Source organism: Triturus cristatus, chromosome 9, assembly GCF_964204655.1.
Source record: "Triturus cristatus chromosome 9, aTriCri1.1, whole genome shotgun sequence".
NCBI lineage: Eukaryota > Metazoa > Chordata > Amphibia > Caudata > Salamandridae > Triturus > Triturus cristatus.
In genome coordinates, this window is record NC_140592.1 from 131,728,329 (window position 1) to 131,749,800 (window position 21,472).

General features: G+C 44.0%; 1 protein-coding gene across 1 annotated transcript in view; it reads left to right on the plus strand.

The window, feature by feature from the left end:
• The first annotated feature begins 55 nt into the window (after positions 1-55).
• Positions 56-21,472, plus strand: part of LOC146797512 (contactin-3-like) — an 869,316-nt gene continuing 847,899 nt past the window's right edge. The window contains exon 1 of the mRNA XM_085624528.1: positions 56-397. The gene's annotated coding sequence lies outside the window, so the exon portion shown is untranslated. The remainder of the gene's footprint in view (positions 398-21,472) is intronic.

A 21,472-nucleotide genomic window follows, 5' to 3' on the forward strand; every position in this document is an offset into this window, starting at 1 on the left:
AAGTAAACGAGACAGCCACTGGGCATATTGACCGCTACAGGTGGGAAAGCAAAACTGTTCAAGTGTCAATCGTTGCATTAGTAGAGACAGACCGACACAGAGTTCGATTATTCAATAGCGCAGCACGAGGTGCACCTGGGTTCCTGCTCCAGCCAGGAGCGCGAGACTTTTTTACCTACCACACGAGGACACGGGTCTGCAGGCAAGAGAGACATCTCCATGATACCGCCAGAGCGCCCGATGCTCTGACGAGAGTCCAAGTTCACCATCACAGGCAAAAAGACACTTCCGAGTGAGATTGCCCAGAGAGCGAGAGATTTTGGTGAACTAATCAAGACTGGTCGAGACGGGACCTGTTCCAAGAACAGAGCAATAAAGAGCGTGCCACAGAGTGCAGGTAAAATCTTGGATTTTATACAAAGTGTTGTTGGATCTCGTAACAGTGAAACTTTGTGTTTGAAAGACCGTGGCTGCATGGAACAAGTTATCCATGAGTATAACTCGGTGGGTTAGTGGCCGTGTTGCATATGACCCACTGCAAGATTCAATCCAGGATCTAATTCGACTCTGTCTTTCCAAATATTTATCTACCCAAGTGCTAAAACTGCAGAGCCGAGATTTTAAGAAAAAGCATCCATTATTTTAAAGAATTCAATAACCTAGTAATATAGGTATATGCAGTAATAAGATGATTTCATTATTAAATGGAGAGTTCAAAGGAGGAGCAGAAAATGCAGTGGTTTCCATTTCTCCCCTGGTGACATAAAAATGTCTTAAGGCTTCGTGGGGTAGTAGCGCAATGTAATATTTGGATGGGACAGAAGTTGTAAAAATCCTGCCAACATCATAATTGAATCCCACAGAACTAGGGGTGCAAGGGCGGGATGGCAACATTGCTCTTCCAGATCCAATGTCATTTTAAGTTTTCTTTTTTCATCTTTAGTTACTATTTATGTCGCCCCTTTTCTGGACCTTATCGAATTGGATTTTTGTGTTACTTCTGAAACAGTGCGGGCGTTTAATCGTGTTATAAAGCGCCGACTCACATTTTAAACACGCTGGAATAGTTGTTGGTGCTGTTAGTCGGTTTTGGAGATGCAGAGAGAGGGCAGGAGGACAGCTTTCCTACGTCCTTCGTTGAGACCTCTCCAGCCCTCGGTTTGAAGTTAACTGCGGGTGACGCGCCGGTGCAATAGTGCGATGCCTTTCCTATTACAGCATCATGCAAAGGCGATTACTGTCGCGCCACCAGATCTGTCCATGGTGTGATGGTGCGTGTTTGAGATTTAAGTGTTGCTGTTTAATTGTGCAGGGATTGAGCTGCCTAAATAAGAAAACCATCAGTGAAATTTCATTCATGTAGGGCAAGGAAGCAGATGAGCATGCGAGGGAGCCACGGGCAGCAGAGATTGTGCATTTCACGTATGCTTGATTGAATGATGAATTGGAATCGAGAGGTTATTCGGGGATAGTTGTATTTTTTTATTTAGGAGTTTGATATAGCACGAAGTAGACACGGGACATCGGGTATCGGAGCGCTTTACATGAGCAACAGTTTCGTTGCAATTGGACACATTCATTTTTGTTAGGCAGAAGGAGATGAAGTGATTTGCCCAGAATCACAGGATGTTGAGCGTCTTTGCCGAGACTCGAACCCGGTTCTCCATCTTTAAGGTCGACCACTCTAGCCTTAAGGCTCTCCCCAATAACGCTGTGGATAACACTGTGTTTTCCACGAAAGCTTTGTAAACAAGTATCAACAAAGCCAGTAGTTTTGCTTTTGTGAAGGGCGTGCACACACAAAGACACACAACATCAATGCACACATTGACATAAATGATAGATGAAAATAGGCAGAGTACCAAATCTTCTTATATTCACACACGGACCAATAAACATAGAGCCACTACTCCCCAGAACACAGAGCGTTGGTTAAGCATGTCTTGTAGAAAATCTGACATGCAATCCCATACACACAGATCAAGAAAACTGTTATCTATGCTGCTCTAAGGTCGTCTTATAGTGATAGATGTGATAGGAATATAAAAAGAAGATGGCATGTGAAGGGGATATATGTGGAACAATTGTGCCCTGTATGACTGGAAGCATGCAGTGGTCAACACCCTCCTCAAGAAACCTTCAGCCGATCCGAACCAACTGCGCAATTTTTGTCCCTTCTTGCTCCCCTACACAGGTAAAGTAATAGAGAAAGCCATCCGCAACCTCGGCCTACACCATTTACTGGACAACACCCAATCAGGATTAAGAAAAAACGACAACTCTAAAACAACACACATCGCAGCCACCAATCACATTCAGACCATCCTGGATCAAGGAGAAAGGGCAGCCCTCATCCTGCTTGACTTCTCTGCGGCCTTCGACTCAGTATCCCACAACAGTCTCATTAGAAGACACCACGAGAAAGGCATCCAAGGATCTGCACTCAACGGGTTCAGCTCCCTCTTCACACGAAGAACCCAAAGTATCAGATTGCCACCCTTCACATTGGAGACCAATAATCTGATCTGTAAAGTCCCCCAGGTGTTCTCTCAGCCCAACCCTGTTCAACATCTAAATGACACCACTAGCTGACATCATCTGATCCCAAGGCATCACCATCATCTCCTACACCAACAATACCCTCATCCTTTCGCTGACAGACAAGGCAACCACCACCAGAACCAACTTCACCAACTGCATGACACTGGTAGTAGATTGTGTGAGAACCAACTGATTTGAGCTCAACTCCGATAAAATGGAAGTACTGGTCTTCAGAAACATGACCTCCCCAAGAAATGCCACCTGGTGGCCATCAGAGCTATGGCCATCACTAATCCCCACGACCATGCCAGAAACCTGGGGATCATCCTAAACTACAAGCTCAACATTATGCACAAGTCAATGCAGTGAGCCCGTCCTGTTTCCACATCCTACACATGCTACAAAAAAATCTTCAAATGGTTGCCACACAAAACATCAGAAGCACCATCACGTCAGTACTCACCACAATCAGGCTTAACTACAGCAATGCACTCTATGTCAGAGTCTCCAAGAAGCTCCTACACAGACTTCAGACCATCCAAAATGCAACTGCGAAACTCATACCCAACCTCCTATACTGCACCCACATCATACCACACTCCAGGGAGCTCCACTGGCTCCCCATTAACAAGCACAGCCAGTTCAAACCCCTCACGCACACATACAAAGCCTTTCACAACACTCGACTAGCATACCTGAACAGCCGCATACATTTTCACCAGCCTGTTAGTCATGCACCGACCCTCAGCCTCACTCTCACCTGCACACATCTCGGTATTCACAAAAGCAGAGCAGGAGGTCGCTCTTTTCCTATATCACACACAAAAACATAGAACAACCCCCACAGCATAACTAGACATAGATTGTAATGTATGTATGTAGGTTTCATGTCCAATCTATATTGAGACCCCTTGCAGATAAAATGAACTTTGAGTTATGAAATTTTTTTTATCAGTGACTAATCAATTCCTTGCTCATACTTTGAAAAACAACGCATCTATGAATGTTTGAACATTGCACTCCTTGGATTTATCTTCTGTTCTTAACAGTGTAGCACTCATGCCTTATTGATTCTACCCTGACCTCTTTGCAGCCACCATAAATGTGTAGCAGGTCAATTCATCATGATTAGTTTCTAATTAATGTTTCAAACTTTATATATATATATATCCTGCATGTTCTGCTGTAATCCAAAGCCCAAGAGGATTGGTCCAAGCACTGCGAAACCATGTAAATAAATAAATACATACATACTTAAAAAATAAATAAGCAAATTAGACTTAAGTTATTTAATACTGATATGAGACGCACTTATGACTTGCAAAGTGTCCCATCTTCCTACTGCGCACTGTTGCAACTGCACCTGCTGAGAAAGTCTAACCTGGTGCAGTCTAAGTGCCCGAAACTCGCACTAGGTGATGCCAGTTCTTGCTCCCGCTCACCATATTACTGTTGCTGGGCCCTGTGCAAGAAAAAACTCTGCCACACGGCGGTTGGTGGAGTTTTGCCTGAGCTCCTCCCCATTACAAGCATAATGCAAAGTGGGTAAAACTCAGCCAGCGGAGCGGAATTTGTCACCCACCCCTAATGTGAACATGATCAACCACAGGAAGAGGGAGCTGAGGAAGGCAGAGTGCCAGAAAAGAAGGTGATATTTGTGGATAACGAGATGGTGAATCTGGAGGGACACAGTAAGGGAGGATGGATACAAAAGAAGAGGCAGAGTAGACGAATGGAGAACACATTGTGTCAGAATCAAGAAATTAAGCTGGGGACTCAAACAAAAACCACGGAGGGAGACTGTGATTTTCAACCTTCAGTGAACAATGAAAGGTGACAGTTTGGCAACAAGCAAAATCATCAACTTTAAGGAGAATAAACTAGGCAAATGGAAAATGAGAAGAACATACAAAATGTGTTGAAATAAGCAAGAATCTTGTATTGAAGTAAAAGAGAAAATGGCAGAGGAAGTAAGACAGAGAGTAATGCAAGAGATACATATGCTTATATTTCGATGAAAAGCTGCAATAATGTACCGCACAAAGTCACATTAATGTCAGGGAACACTTAAAGTAACAGAAATTCAAAAAAAGGCGCAGAAACGCAAAACATGACTGAGGAATGCAAGAAAAGGAGGCTCATCTTTTGCAGGATGGTGGATAGAGTAAGAAAACAAGAGGTATAATAGGTACAATCAATTTCATTATAAAGAGGGAAATGTAATTAAAGGAAAAAATATAGCAAGTATTAAAAACAGGTGCAGTAGAAATAGGACAGGAAGGGGAAGGCAAAAGAGGACAAGTTGGGGATACTGAATCACGCAGGTTGGAATAATGAGGAGAAACGTTTGAGGCTTCTCGAAAATACACAATGAAGAGACTTTAATGTTTTATTTGGAGACCAAGCAATACAACAAAGATAAGGTGCGACAAGGTGAGAAAAGAGAAGAAGGTAGGTGAAGAAGCAGGGGATGTTTTTAGAACAATCATCCAAATTTAAAACTCACAGGAACAATGAAAAATGAAAAAAATATGAGCAAGTAGATCAAGTGCCTGCAGTAGGATGTCCATGAGTGGGCAGATACAGTGGTTATAACGAATGACTGAAATGAGCAATGCAGCTGAGGAGGTACAAGTCCGAAAATGAGGAAGCAAAATTGGATAAAATTAAGTCAGTGACCGGGGCATATAGGGAGAGAGTGGGTGAAACAGAGGGGAAGGAGAAGGGAACTCAGAAACAAATGAGTGTAGAAGAGAGACAATAAGAAGCTCTGATGCTGCCATGGAGACTTGAGATTTATTGAGATACAGAGAAAGGCAGGGCATGAGAAAAGTTATTCAGAAACTGGATGAAATATTAATGACAACTTCTTTTTATATACCATCCTTGTCAAAGATTGGTTGTATTTGTAGGTTTCAATTCTGCTACCCAAATGTAATTTGCCGACCTACATTGGCAGTCTACAGAATATGGAGAATTGAGGACAGGAAAGAGATTTGCGGAGACAAACATGGAAGGAGAAGGAGATACAAGAAAAAATGAAGGAGAATTATATGTTATATCATTTGATATAAAAAAGTCATGGAGAATATTGCAGGCTAATGAGACAAAGGATACTATAGAGTGGAAAAGAAGGATAGAATATTAGAGCAAAGGCAAAGCAGGAAGGAAACAGTCAGTTATGGAGGAATACATTGTGGAAGATAGGTAGAAGTGACAGTATTAAGAGTCATACCATTTTAAAATTAGGAAAGATAAGTAGAAATGTATTATGAAAGGAAAACAAAGTGGAAAAGGAAGACCCATGTATGTGGAGAAAAACTGTGATGCAAAGTAAAGAGTAGGAGACTTAGGAAGAAGTCGATTGACAAATAGGAATGGAGGATAGGATGCAGTGAATGAAAGAGTAAGAGACAGAAAGATTGATGTCAGAGCATCAGGAGGAAACATTCTTGTAAAGAAAATAGTGGTACATTCCGGAAAAAGAGTGGGATGCAAAGAAAAAATGATTTCTTGGCCTATGCAAGAATGACGGTGGAAAGAGACAAGGTAGACCTAGAAATCAGTAAAGAACGACAAAGAATTAAGAAAAAGCAATGGCAGAGGAAGACGTTGGTTTACAAGCGCGCAGGTACAAAAAATCAAATGAATAAACAAAGCCAAATAAATCTCAAAGATTGCAAGCAACAAAATGTAAGAATTCGATATGAACTGTGTGAAACCACAGGTGGTTGACTTGTTCCTCCTCTTAAAAGTGATTTGTACAGCATTATCCTGAGTCAGATTACGATGCCTCCTGTTCTGCTGAAAGATATGTCACTAGAATTCAAAGCTGTTTTCGACCATTGAGAAGTTCTCCCCTGTTTCATTATGCATGGTTTCTAGCTTCTTTTGTCATGCTTTCAACTTTGGGTGGTAGTATTTTTGGGGCATATCATCAATAGACGGCGATAAATATCGCAATGCCGCTTAGCGCCTTTTTATTTATTGCTGGAATTTATCGCCCGGTTAGCGCGTTATTAACAACGCGTGTCACAGAGGTGATCAAAATTCCAGCGATTGTGGGGATATCGCCGTTTTCCATGGAACAACACTGGTTTTCCAGCGATGTTCCGTGGAAAACGGTGATATGGTTGATGATAGGGCCCTGTGGTCTTAGCAAAAGACACACAATTGATGGACGGAATGCAGAACAAATCAAAACATTCACTCCCAGTCAAGAGATCTGGGTTAAATCCATCATTCTTTTGCTCACCATGCCACCCCAGTTTAGACTTGGCTATATGCAAATCAGTCTTGACCCTGTGCCTCATGGGAACAGTCCAGCCAGAACTGCCAAGCCAGGTCCTCCCTGGACCGGAAACAAGCATCCTAGGACCGGTTTCGGGGTTTCACCCCTCTTCAGCCAGGATAGCTTGATTCCAGTGGCACAGTGAGCCCAGGACTCATGTTTGAGCATACCTGCCGCACTTAGGGCGAGAAAGCAAAAGACACACAATTGATGGACGGAATGCAGAACAAATAAAAACATTAACCCCCAGTCAAGAGATCTGGGTTAAATCCATCATTCTTTTGCTCTCCATGCCACCCAAGTTTAGACTTGGCTATATGCAAATCAGTCTTGACCCTGTGCCTCATGAGAATAGTCCAGTCCGAACTGCCAAGCCAGGTCCTCCCTGGACCGGAAACAAGCATACTAGGACCGGTTTCGGGGTTTCACCCCTCTTCAGCCAGGATAGCTTGATTCCAGTGGCACAGTGAGCCCAGGACTCACGTTTGAACATACCTGGCGCACTTAGGGCAAGAAAGCAAAAGACACACAATTGATGGACGGAATGGAGATCAAATCAAAACATTCACCCCCAGTCAAGAGATCTGGGTTAAATCCATCATTCTTTTGTTCACCATGCCACCCAAGTTTAGATTTGGCTATATGCAAATCATTCTTGACCCTGTGCCTCATGAGAATAGTCCAGCCCGAACTGCCAAGCCAGGTCCTCCCTGGACCGGAAACAAGCATCCTAGGACCGGTTTCGGGGTTTCACCCCTCTTCAGCCAGGATAGCTTGATTCCAGTGGCACAGTGAGCCCAGGACTCACGTCTGAGCATACCTGGCGCACTTAGGGCGAGAAAGTAAAAGACACACAATTGATGGACGGAATGCAGAACAAATCAAAACATTCACCCCCAGTCAAGAAATCTGGGTTAAATCCATCATTGTTTTGCTCACCATGCCACCCCAGTTTAGATTTGGCTATATGCAAATCAGCCTTAGCCCCACAATCCACCTCCCATGTTAGGTATGCCTTAGTCAGGAATTTAACAGACGTTAAATTCCTGCGTTAAGGCATAGTTATTGCGATTTCAAATATCGCTACCCCTCATTGATGATATCACGAAGCTGGGTTAGCGATATTTTCCCATGGAGTTTTGTCAGGCATGCCTCCTTTGCATCTCATTAATGATGCGATGCGAGGCGTGCTGACAATGGGCGCTAAGGCAAGGAAACACACGCTAGTGTGTCCTTGTTGATAATGCGATAAAATTATCACCGCTTTTCGCCTGAAAACAGATGATAATGTTATCGCCAGCCCTTGAGAATATGCCCCGTTGTTTTTGTTTTAGGTCATTAGCATGGAGAGCAAGTCCGCCAGATATGTTTTAAGACAACTCTTTTTTCCTTTAATTTAAAATCCATTTGGTTTTTCATGTACTGTTCTAATATCCTCAGAATTTATCCAGTTTTCATAGCACTGTACACAATTGTTTACTAACAGAGCATTAATTGCAAATGTTAGATTTAGTAGAGGAAGCTAAATATGTAGACAAAGAAGAAAGACTGGCGACTGAAAAAATCAGTGCAGTAACAGAAGGCATATGCTGAAAAAAATAATGAATTAGAGAAAGGCACAGAAGAAGGCAGTTAAAAAAACAATGAGGCACACATGTACTATTTGTTCATGCAGCATAGCATCTACATTTTCTGGGCTGAGTTGTGCAAGAAGGAATACAGAGCCCAGTTCAATGTCTACCAAACTAGCCTGCGAATGGCATTCAAACAAATCTTCCTTGCACAATGACCAACTTTGCTCCACGGTATAGAGGAGAGTGTGCATTTCTAGCATAGATTGTGTGCTGGAGGCAAACACTTCTAGTAAAACCTGATGATTAGACCGACTCAGAGGGTTCCCATGCATTGGATGTTCACTGTAACACACATGCAGTGTACCTTTGTTTTGGAGAAACAATCACGTCTCCTAGTTTGCACCTGCTTTAACTAAGCATAGGTTGTTGATACAAAGCCCAGTCTTGTTATCTTCAAAGATTGGACCATGCATAAAAAACAGTTTTGTGTTTATGATGATCTGTCCCAGGAAGGCGTTCTTGGTGCAAAGCAGTGTTTGTACAATACATCCTTTGCATTGGAAATTAGTAGCATTAGATGCTTTGCTCTGTTTTGAGTCTCTTTGCAACATGTTAGCACCAGTGCAAAGTCTTAGTATATGTGGTCCTGGGAATCAAAGGACACACACATAGGAGCTAGTGGGATAGACATTGGAGTCTGGTTAAATAAAATAAGGAGGCAGAAGGGTAAATGGGAATGCTAAGATACTTTTCAAGAAAATATGGGGGATAAGTAAGGCATGCTGCAATATAAGCAAAGAAGTGATAAAAAAGGTTAAAAAAAATGTAGTTTTCGGTGATACTTCATATCACACCATTTCTCATAAAAATGAATAAGACAATGAAAAAACATCAGGGATCTTTAGACTAGGACATTCAGTTTGTACATCTTTCAATTCTGTCCTACGGAATATTTTGAGCTTAACTGAGAGTGTGTGGCACATGTTTGTTGCTTAAACCATAATATGTCCCTGCAATCTGGCCTATGTGAGCAAACCTAACCAGTAGATAAGACAACAAATTATACCACATAATGGTGCAAGAATTTAACTGCACTGCCCAAGCAATTTACACATAGAGGGGCACAGACAGAAAATAACCTTCAATTATGATGAGAAAAATATTAAGAATGGAGCAGCTCTCTCACTATTTGGCACACACTGATGAAAAATTCACACATCTGGCAACTGTTAATTGGCTACTTATCTCAAATTGAGCATACCTTCTTCACCCACTTAAGCTAAAAGCACTGCAACTCTTTGAATAATGGGCTTGTTCGTCTATCTGGCAGTGGCCCTTATACTGTTCCCTAATACTCTGCTCTACCCCCATGATGGTTCTGACTTCTGCTGCTCCGATGCGGTTGTGTCAACCTGGGCCTCCTTCGGATGCATTATGAACTGATTCTTGTACCATTTCTTGCTTTGTTGTGGGATGTTTTGTGACATGTACATCTGTTGCTTGACCAGACCTGTAATGTGTTCCACACCAGACATCGCTGTCTCCATATTGAAGCATTTCTATTATACTGATTACCAATGTGGTATGCGATATGTAAGCCCTGTGGGCTTGAATCTGAAACAATGTCTTGTTCAATTTCCTAATAAAACTTTAATATACAGATTCCTAGTAAAGAAAAGAAAACTATTAATACGAATAGCTTGTGTCCTTTGTCTTAATGGATGAAAAACTCTGTGGGGATTCTAATTTTGTTATTTGATGGGTAACTTCTAAAACTATGAATTGAAATTTATGTATACCGATATGGTCAGGGTCAAGAAGACCATTTTTAGGATTCCTTGAATGAAATGTGAAATGGGTTAAGCTCTAAAACTCAGAAGTCATTGATTATAGACTAACTCAGGGGCATTTTTAACTAAGATTTTGGCATATAGTGCAATCAGGAAGAAATCATTAAATGCATTTGATCATTAAGATGTATGCAAAATCCAAGGATAAAATTCATTAGGAAATGTATTGATTTCTTGCCTGAGTCAGCACGTAAAACCGTCTTGCATGCCCTAATCACATGGGTCTGCCAATTGGACTGATCCGTAGACTTCAGATAGTGCAGAATTCAGCTGACAGACAGGTCTGCAAGATCCCTCTGCGCAAACGTATTTCCCTTACTTGAGACAGTTGCATTGGCTATCTGTGGCCAAGCGCATCGAATTTAAGGTCCTTACGGAGGAAGAGACTTGGCCCTTCCCAGCAGAACAAATCTCTTGGGTCTAACCACAAACGATACCTTACCACCCCCCCGTTTTGCGAAAGCCAGAATGGGGGAAAGGACTTTCGAGCTGGGGACCTCTAAATGCTGCAATAACCTTCCTCCTCAATTGCGTGCATTGCAGTCCGAACAAGAATTTAGAAAGGCCCTGAAAACGTGGCTCTTTAGTCGTAATGAGTAAGGTATATTGACCACTATCTCTACTATTGTCCGTGCTAGCGCCGGGACATCCCATCTGGGGTAGCTGCTCGCTATACAAGTATCTTTATTATTATTATTATTATTATTATTATTATTATTATTATTATTATTATTATTATTATTATTATTATTATTATTATCAATACAAAGACATATGTAGCAAATGGGTTCCAATCAATTTGTCCCTGAGGATTTTTAGCAATTGACGACCCTTTTTTTGGACATTTACTGTGAGCGAGTCTCACTACCTGATTGGAACTCACAGTAAATTCATGGAAAATGAATGCTAACCACCAGTGTCGACTTTGAAGAGAAGGCCCCTGTTGTGTAGCTATGGTAAGAGGTTCTGGGCTGGCTACATGAGAACACATGAGCACAGGTGTGTGCACACATGTACAGGCTGCATGTGTGAGACTACCAATTTGTGCAGCCTGGTAACTGTGCTCAGGTCACCTGATGCAGAAGATCTTATAACATTCATGGGCATTCATAGTGTAGGTTTGTAATGCTTGTTGGAGGTCTGTGGAGCGTACACTGTTTCATACATAATTAGGGAAATCTGTACTAAAGTACAGCTTTGCTCCACTTAGGCCTACAAGGTCCAATATGTTAGCAATCTAGGGGTACTCATGCACCAAAGTGTAAATTTGAAGGCCTCTGAAAACAACAGTATTAAACAAAGAAAATCATGTGCTACAAGGAGCGGCAAAACCCTTCATGGAATCCTACCATTATCAATTCTACAATCGATTAGAGAATGCAACTGCCTCATTACCCTGGCTGTGCAGATCGAAGTGGGAGAAAATCCATGCCACCACCTGTCCTAACCTATCAGAGACTCAGAGATGCCTGATGCCTCGTGGTTTCCAGCTGGCTGCTTCTACTACGAATGGGCAGTAGATCTGACTCTGCAGAGCAGCAGATGAGGCATCCCAGGACCAAGACCAAGGTTTATGCCGTGACTTGAGCGTCAATGAAGAAGCTCAAGAGGCTGTATGCAACAGTGGCGATTATGGGACTGACTCAGATTCACACTCCCACACCGAACCCACAGACCCCAATGCCTTGGGGGTTCTTGCTGCAGGTTCCAATGGCCTCCAGGTCTGACTTCTTTATCAGAACTGCCAGCAGACCCTGACCCACTGTCATCTTTCCACATCACCCACAGTGTGCAGGACAACACCCACTGGTTTGACTCCTGTACCGGAGCTGTGGTCCCCTGCTCCTGACACCGCTTTAACCAGCCTGCAGAGCTAGACCCCAACACCCCACAGGTCTCCACATCCGGAGACTGGAATACTCGAGGTAGGCAGTCGAGCTGGTCAACCCCCCCCCATAAAACAAAAATCAGCCTTCGGAGCCTTGGACCCGGCTCTAACCCTGCCACATGGATAGGTAATTTCCTTGAGAATCTTAACACAACCAATGCCAAAAACATTGCATATAGATCCAAACTCACCATATCCCCCATCCCAAACGATTGGTGGTGAACAGTTTATCACCATCTACAAGAATGGAAATATCCTTATTCAAGCCACGGAACAAAATCTTTCCATCTTTGCCCACCACTTCCCCACCCTCCACAATTTCCTATCCTCCATCCTCAAACTCACCACCCCTCCTATCATCACCAAATATTCCCTCTCTCCTTCTTCCCACCCAGCCAAACCTATCAACCCCCAACACCCACCCTCCAACCCTCCACTTCAACTCGCACTCCTCTCCCCAATCCCTCTACATACTGCATCGCATTACAAGATCCACCATACCCCCTTCTAGTCATATATCTCCTACACAATCACCCCAAACTATCTCCTACACAATCACCCCCAAACTACCACACAGGAGTCTCTGTCCTACAACATCAGAAAAGACCCAACCTTGACCTCTAGCCTATGATGACAACCAATTCACCCCACTCTCTCCCTCTGAACCAACCACAGCTCAACTAATCTCCACAATCACCTGCCTGGAATATAAAATTGACATCATACTAGATGAAATCACCTTAATACGTAAGGACTTCAAGTCGAAACCCAGCTTGCTCCCTGATATGTCTACCACAAACCCATGCTGGAACACCGCACACTCTACTACCTGGTTGTTGGAAATTGCCTTTTTTGCAGGGTTATCCCCAAACCTTTTGGTTTTTCCTCCTAGTTTTCCCTAACCTGTTTGTGTTGGTTTTAGGACTCTGGGCACTTTACCACTGCTAATCAGTGCTAAAGTGCATATGCTCTCTGTGTAAATTGTGCTATGGATTGGTGTTCCCATGATTGGATATTTGATTTACCTGTTAGCTCCTAGTAAAGTGCACTGCATTTGCCAGGGCCCGTGAATCGACTGCTACTCGGGGGCCTGCAGCAATGGTTGTGCCACCTCCGTGAGTAGCCCTGAAAACGGTAACTCAGACCTGTCATTGCAGAGTCTGTGCGCAGTTTGTAACTGCTATGTCGACTTGGACAGTGCACACACTGGCCGGTCCCTAACCTTCCCATTTCTTACATGTCAGACACCCCTCAGGTAGGCCAATGGTACCCCTTTGGGCAGGGTGCAGTGTATGTGAAAGGTAGGACATGCCCTGGTGTTTATGGCATGTCTTGACAGTGAATTACAGCCAATTTCGTTTTTCACTATTGCAAGTATACCAGTTCCCCATAGGATAGAATGGGAGGTTTGTTTATAACATCTTATAAACATAACTGGCCCATGGAATTCAGTAAGAAAATAGAATTTAGTATGCCTGAACTCAGAATCTAAAGATGCATCTTTTAGTGAAGGTGATTTTTACATTTTGTGTTTGAAAATACAACTTTTAGAAAGTAGGTATTTTCTTTCTCAGTCATCCTGTGTGCCTCTGCTGGAATGTGGATTGCCTGTCTGGGTTTTGGATGACAAAAGGCTGGGGGGCCCGAGGGGCACCAGATAGTCTAGGGAAGTCAGGAAAGGGCTGAATAGACCTGGGCTGCGATGGGGGAAGAGGGAGATTTCCTTGCACCTCAAAGGGCCTGGTCTGCCTCTAACAATGCCGTCTCCACCTCCTGCCAGGAATTCACACCAGAGAAGGTAGAACTGGTTCTGCCCGGGCACAGACACCCTCTGCCTGAAAGATCAAAGGATTTTTGATTACAAATACTGGGGCCCAGACCCCTGAACTTTAGAACTCATCTGGAACAAAAAGACTGCCAAGAAGAAGAGCCGGCGAGAAGAAGCTGAGAAAAGGAACGGTTGCTTTGCTGGGTGCTTTTCTGGGCTGACCTGCAGTGGCTGCTTCTGTCTTGGGCAGTGAAAGGCCTGGACTGGACATTCTGCAACCTAATTTGTGAGTCTCTCCAAGCGCTTGAGGTAGAGCTTGCCCCCTGTTCACGAAGCCTCAGGAACAGCAAAGACTTCAAGTTCTTCGACCCACACCACTGGGGATTGTGTGTTTTGTGCTGCAAAACAAATAACACCGACTCAATGACATCTACGACGCCGCTGCTGACTCTGTGACCTGAAGGCACCGCAGAGGGCACCGCTGCAACGCCGCACCGCAACCCTGGTCTCACCGACGACACCTGTTGACGTCGCCACTGAGCCGCTTCTTGCACCGTGACCTGTGGGCACCGCACTCCGCACTGCCTCGCTTCACGCCGAAGCTTTGGCACCGCAGAGAGCACCGCCGCAACACCGCACCACAACCCTGGTCTCACCGACGACACCTGTTGACACCACCACTGAGCCGCTGCTCGCACCGTGACCTGTGGGCACCGCACTCCGCACCGCCTTGTTTTACGAGGACGCCTTGGCTGTCCTGACGCCGCCACTTCCCACCGAAATCAACACCATTGCTTGCACCGTGGTTCAAGGGCACCACTCGTAGGTCACACGACACCGCCCTCATCCTGCACCACAGCCTTGGCCTACCGAGGCCGATGCCATCGACTCCAGTTTGTCAGCCGACGACAGCGCTTCTGCAACGATGACGCCGCTGCTTGCACCGTGACCTGCTAGCACCGTGGCGAGCATCGCCCTCATCTCGCACCGCAACCCTGGTCTCACCAATGACGCCATCTGATGCCGTCACCGAGCCGCTGCTCACACCGCTACCTGGGGACACCGCACGCCGCATCGCTGCACTTCGCACCGCAGCACCCGATGCCTGCCAGCGCCAGCACTCCTCATTCCATCAGAGAGAAGCTCGACCTGCAACGCGAGTGACTTCAAGGGCCTCAAAGTCCTGCATTTCTCACAGGTACTGTTTGCGGGTCTTCTCAACACCGTAGCTGGCCCACGACCCCGCGACCAGCTGGAACTGTTGGATTTGTTGTTCACGACGCTGGGGTAGCCCGGACGGAGCTATTCACACAAGGAACTCTTTTTATTCAGCGTATTTTTCAGTAGAGTATTGTGGATTTTTATCGTTTTTGGTCTTGTTTTAATTATATAAAAATACTGGATATTTTTCTAAACTGGTGTGGTGTCCTTTTTTAGTGCGCACACTGTATTACTGTTGGTTATGTGCAAATGCTTTAAACACTGCCTCTAAGATAAGCCTAGCTGCTCATGCCAAGCTACCAAGGGGGTGAGCGGGGTTATTTTAGATGTGTAACTCCCTCATACTGACTAGAGTGGCGTTTTTTGCCTTGCTTTGGCCCACGCCCTAGCCTGCCAAAAATTCAATTTCTAACACTGGTCAACTATCCCTCTCAAAGAGTACCATCTCAAACCTAGACGTGCCACTTTTGAAATGTCACAAAGTGAAGTGGAAGCCTTGATCAACTAATATGCCACTGCCACCAGCCAATCCTCCTATCTAAAATCCTGGTCATCCACAGTGCATGCAGGATCCCTCACACCAATCTCCATCCCAGGCCACCAGCCCAACTCATCTCCATCCACCTCACACAATCTGAACCAAAATTGGCAACCGTATTAAATTGCATGCTCCTAAACTGTCAGTCAGCAGCCAAGCATGCCCCTGAAGCAAAAACTATCCTACTCCATAAAATCAGGCTGTGCTTTCTGACAGAAACGTGGCTATCGATCACTCATCTGTTATCATTGATCTCCTCAACCCACCTAGTTTCTCAATCACTCGTCGCGACTGCAAAGATCATTCAGGTGGTGTATTAGCGATTATACACAACAATGAACTTCACCTAACACCCTTCTACACAGCTGAATACTCAACTTTTGAATACCTAGGAGGTACCCCACTCTTCAAACGCCCCAACCCTTTGAAACTCCATACCATCTATCACCCACCAGGTGAAAAACGTCAATTCCTAGATGAACTAATGAACCTTATGACTCTACACACCCTGAAGGAATCCACAGAGATAAAGGAGACCTAAACGTACACCTGAATGAATGCAGATGTCAATACATTACAACCCCTAGACACCTTCCTGGAATCAAAAGGTCTCATGCAACACTGTAAATAGGAAACCAACAACAAAGGCTCTATCTTTGACACTATCATCACCAACCACTATGCCATATCTCTCCTATCCATCTTCACGACTGGTCTTTCCATCACCTAATTATTTTCGATCTCAACATCATACAAGCTAAGCTCCCCACCCAAAATGACCTGCTGAAGCAATGGACGAGTAACATACACCAAATCCAGCAATCAGAGTTAGAGGCAAGATGGCGGTCATGTTGGTGACCGTATGATGCAGGCTGTGTATGCTCCTCGGCGATAACCCCCCGTCGCTAAACTCCCGGTGACTGATGAAGGAAGATTCGGAATAATAGATTTTGACATGCTGTGGCTTCTCCATTACCTGAATCTGCATCGCGGCTCCTTTGGATATCGGTGGCGGTCCGGTGTGTTTGGTTTCTGGCGGCGGCAGCAGCTAGAGACAGAGGTGGAGGGAGTGGCTGTCGGTCAGTCAGTGGGTCTGCTCAAAACCCAGGACCGGGGCACACAGACGTAATGGCGCCCAAGAACGCCAACAAGGGTCCTAAGATTCTGGCGACAACAGCAGCTATTTTGACCCCCCCTACATGTGATTCAGCCTCTCCAGATGACGGGCGAGTCAGTACTGCCGGTAAGCGGCAGGATAAGAATAACTCTCCTACTGGGACCACACGGACTGGAGATGGCACCATAGTGAAACCTAAAATTCCTGGGATGTTTAAAAAAACGCATATGCAAGGTAAGAACCTTGATATTGTTTTATCTGCTTCATCGGTCGCTCCAGGAGCTTTCTTGTCTGGCAACAAAGTAGGGACAACAACAGTACTGACAAAAGCCACATCTAAGCCCAGAATGCAACAAAAACCATTTTCTTCTTTAAAGCAGCATGGGGCAATAGGGCTAACAACGAATGGAGAGTCTCTGCATGTGCCAGATGTAGGACCTAGTAATAAAGCTGCCGGACCTGACAGCCACCAGGATGAAATACCAACTGGTGGGAAGAACAATATCAATTTGCATATGGAGGGAGGACAGTGGGACTTGTTAATGATGCCTGAAGTAGTGGCTCCTCCTCAGCAAACATCGAGAGCTGCTGCCAACCTACTAGGAGGTTCTATCCCCGTCCTCAATTTTGGTTCATGGTAATCCTGAGGATGTACATCAAGAAATCAGGGCTAGGTCGAAGAATTTAGATAGAGATTTGCTAAAAGTTTTGGATTCTGGGGATTCGGGTGAAAAGTTTTACTCAATGTCAGATCCATCAAATTCCTCGGACAACGAGAGCGCTGGAGGAGATTGGGCAGATGAAAGAAGTGAGACTAGCTCTGCCCAACAGAACAATGATGAATTAGGCTTGGATATCTCTGCCGATACAGGAACTGTGTGGAAAGCAAGGGATGTCTCCCAGCCGATCTCTAAGGAAATACATGATAAAGCTGGGTCATTGGTGTGGGACTATTCATTTTCACCACAGTTTGGGGAGATGAATGGAGGTTCGGTTTGTGGCACTGGAGCAATTGGTGCTTCAGCAGATAATGAGATTACCCTATCTACTATCTATCAAGCCATAATGACGCATCAGGAGGAAACTAAAGCAGAGGAATTACGCACACAGGGTGCCATCCGTAAACTTCAAAATACAGTGCGTCGCGTCGCCAAGTCTTGTACAGAGATGTATACAAGGATTGGGGAAGCGGAGGCAAGAATATCTATAATTGAGGATGAGATTGTGCAGCAGAAAGCGGATGTAACCTCTTTACACTCCGTGAGAGATTACATTTATTGGAAGCACATTGACTTAGAGAACCACTCCAGAAGGAACAATTTATGTGTACTTGGTGTTCCAGAAGGGAAAGAAGGCAAAGATATAAGACAGTTTGTCATTGACTTATTCTCAGAAGCCTTTCCCGAACTGAGACAATGGAAATGGGAAGTAGAGCTGCAGAGAGTACATAGATTCCCCTTCCATTTGCGGGGTGGTACAAGGGGGTCAGAGGGGAAACTAAGGGCTATACTGATTTGTTAAAATAACTTTCTACTCCAGGAATCTCTGCAAGGCCTGATCGGAAGAGAAATGGGAGGGGCTCTGAATTTTTCGTGTGACCGGATTTTTGTCAGGCTACAGTCCAACAGAGATGGCATTTGCTCCAGCTGATCCCACTATTTCAAGGCAAAGGTGCACTGGCCTTCTTACTTAATCCATCAAAACTTAAAGTCATTCACAAAGATAAAACGCTTTTTTTGTCTCTGAGATTGCTGCGAAGGAATCTTTAGACACAATATAGAGGGACGGCCCTTAGAAGCTATTTTTTTTAGGTCTTTTCATGCCGGGGGGTGAGAGAAGAGTGTACACAATCCTTTCTCTCCATCATTGAGAGGACTATTCAGTCCTTATGCCTCCTTTGGGTGGGGGTGTGGGTGGGGGGAGGGTGCTCTTGGGGTGGAAAGGGAGGTGGGGTGGTGGGGCAAGGAACAGCACAATATGGGTTTGGCATGCGCCTGGCACCAAAGATTTGGTGATTACATTTTTCAGAATCATGTGTTTTTTATTATTGAAATATAACTTTGGGTTTGGACAAAGTAAGCAAGGAAAGTCTAAATTAATTTTTTATGATTGGTAAACTTTCCATATGCTCATGGAATATCTGCGGTTTGAACAATAAAAAAAAAGGGGGATTATGGCCCAGATCGGAAGTGGTTGAGGGAGTTGGGTATGGAGCTCTTGGGATGTACTCGGCAAAAGCTCCACAACTAGAGGAGTAGCTATTCTGAAACAATTTGGTTGGGGTGCCTATAAACGTGTCAAAGAAGATGTTTGGGGACGCTGGGTTATCATTGAATTATGGATCGAGGGTACTCCAATGACGATCTGCTCAATATATGGTCCTAATCTGGATGATCCAGACATGCTATATTTTCTTATTGAGTTAGTGGCATGGCTATCTCCACTGATCCTTTGTGGGTATTTTAATCTCAAACTGGAGGGTGGTTTTGATATTACAAGTGAATGTCCTTATTTTGGGAAGAAAGCCAAAGTTTTCAAAGCCACCAGAGGATTAGCCAGAGAATTTGGGTTGTGGACGTTTGGTGTGATAATGGTGGGGATGTTTTGGGTGAAACCTGTTATTCTGCACCCCATTAGAAACATCTGCGTCTTGATTATCTTTTTATAACAGCAGAGAAAGCAAGAAATGCCAGGATCGAAATCAAGCCTAAGAGTATATCAGATCATAATCCTATTGTGCTGGAATTGGTTGTTAGTTGCAGATCATCTTCAAGTGCTTGGACCTTCGAACGTAAACTTTTGATCGATTCTGTATATTGCGAGCAAATGTGTAAATGGATTTCTGATTTTTTTATCATAATCGGGGCTCTACCTCAGATCCTATTGTTTGGGATGCATTTAAGGCGGGGGTTCGGGGGGAAACACTAAGTTTCTCTATCAATAAACAGCAAAAATGGCGCGGTGAAGTTCAGGATGGGATGAACAAATTAAGGCTATTAGAAATTGAACTTACGAAAGCTGTTGTTAGTGGTCAAAATATTGAACAAATTGTAAGCGACACAGCGGTTCAAAAAATGAGTATATATCAGAACTGCCAGGAAATTAGCTTCTAAAATTGCCATATATAGATCTGAACTATACGAAGTAGGGGAAAACTCTGGTCGAATATTGGCAAAAAGACTACATCAGAGAGAGGTAGCCAATAGAATTAACAACATTCAGAATCATTTAGGGCAGGTTTTGGACAAGCCAGGAGAATTGCTTGAGGTGTTTAGTAAATACTATCAACAGTTGTACACAGAGGATGCTATTATTGGAGTCGAAGAGAAATTGCATGAATTCTGTGTTGATATTGAAACCCAAAAATTGACACAGGAACAAATTGAACATCTAGATGCAGACATTGCTTGGGAGGAAGTGGAGGCAGCAATAATATCATTGGCAACAGGCAAGGCTGTCGGTCCTGACGGTATTCCCCTTGAATTTTATAGGACTTTCTGACAAACATTAAAATCAGAATTTATGACTTTGTTTTCAGCCACGCAAAGAGGGATCATGCTAGTGTCTTGGCGTAAAACCTCTATTTTTGTTTTTTTGAAAAAGGATAAACCTGATCTATTGCCTACGTTATACAGACCAATATCATTAATCAACTCTGATAGCAAAATTTATTCTAAGGTTATCGCTAACCGCCCAGCTGGTGTTATCTCTGCATTGGTTTCTAATTTTCAACATGGGTTTATTCCCGGCAGAGACACTACAGACCATGTGACGCATGTGATTTCTTTTCTGGATTGGGCACAAGCAACCAATACCACATTGGGGGTAATCCTGTTGGATGCCGAGAAGGCATTCAACAGGGGTTCCTGGCCTTACATGTGGGAGGTTTAAAGATGGAAGGGATTTGGCCCTAAGATACGGCAAGCAGTTAGGACACTAAATATCAGTCCGGAAGCCAGCATGCGAATCTCCGGACAAGAATCCGGTCTATTTAAGATAGGTCGTTGCACTTGACAAAGATGCCCTTGTCCACCCTTATTATTTGCCCTTTATATTGATTTTTTTCTGAATAAGGTGAACTACCTTAAAGACATAAAACCAGTACAACTCCGGCATATGGAGTACAGAGCACTGGCCTATGCCGATGATATTGTTGTTGTCACAAGAGATATCGTTACTGCACTTCCTGCAATTGATAAATTGGCATCTCAGTTTGGGAGTTTCTCCGGGTATAAATTAAATATATCCAAAATGCAAGTGCTTTATTCAGGTGGTGATCCTCCTGTAAATGTGGCCACTATCTCAGAAGTTACACATCTGGGAATTAAAATTTCAATGCCTATTAGTAACATTCCAGAGTTAAATACGAATCCTGTATTGACAAGGGTGAACTTAACATTGGAGCGGCTGGATCATTTGCATTTGTCTTTGTATGGCAGATCAAATGTATTAAAAATGGTGGTATTGCCAAAGGTCTTATATATGTTTAGAACAATTCCATTAGAATTCCCTGTGTCATGTTTCAAGAGGTTAGAAAGGATTTGCTCTAGATTCTTATGGGGATATAGTCGACAGAGAAGGGCCTATAAAACAATGTTGCTACCAAAAGATCGTGGTGGCTGGGGCATACCACATTTTATGTTGTATTACTGGGCAGCTACTCTGCAAAATATTATCCCCTTAG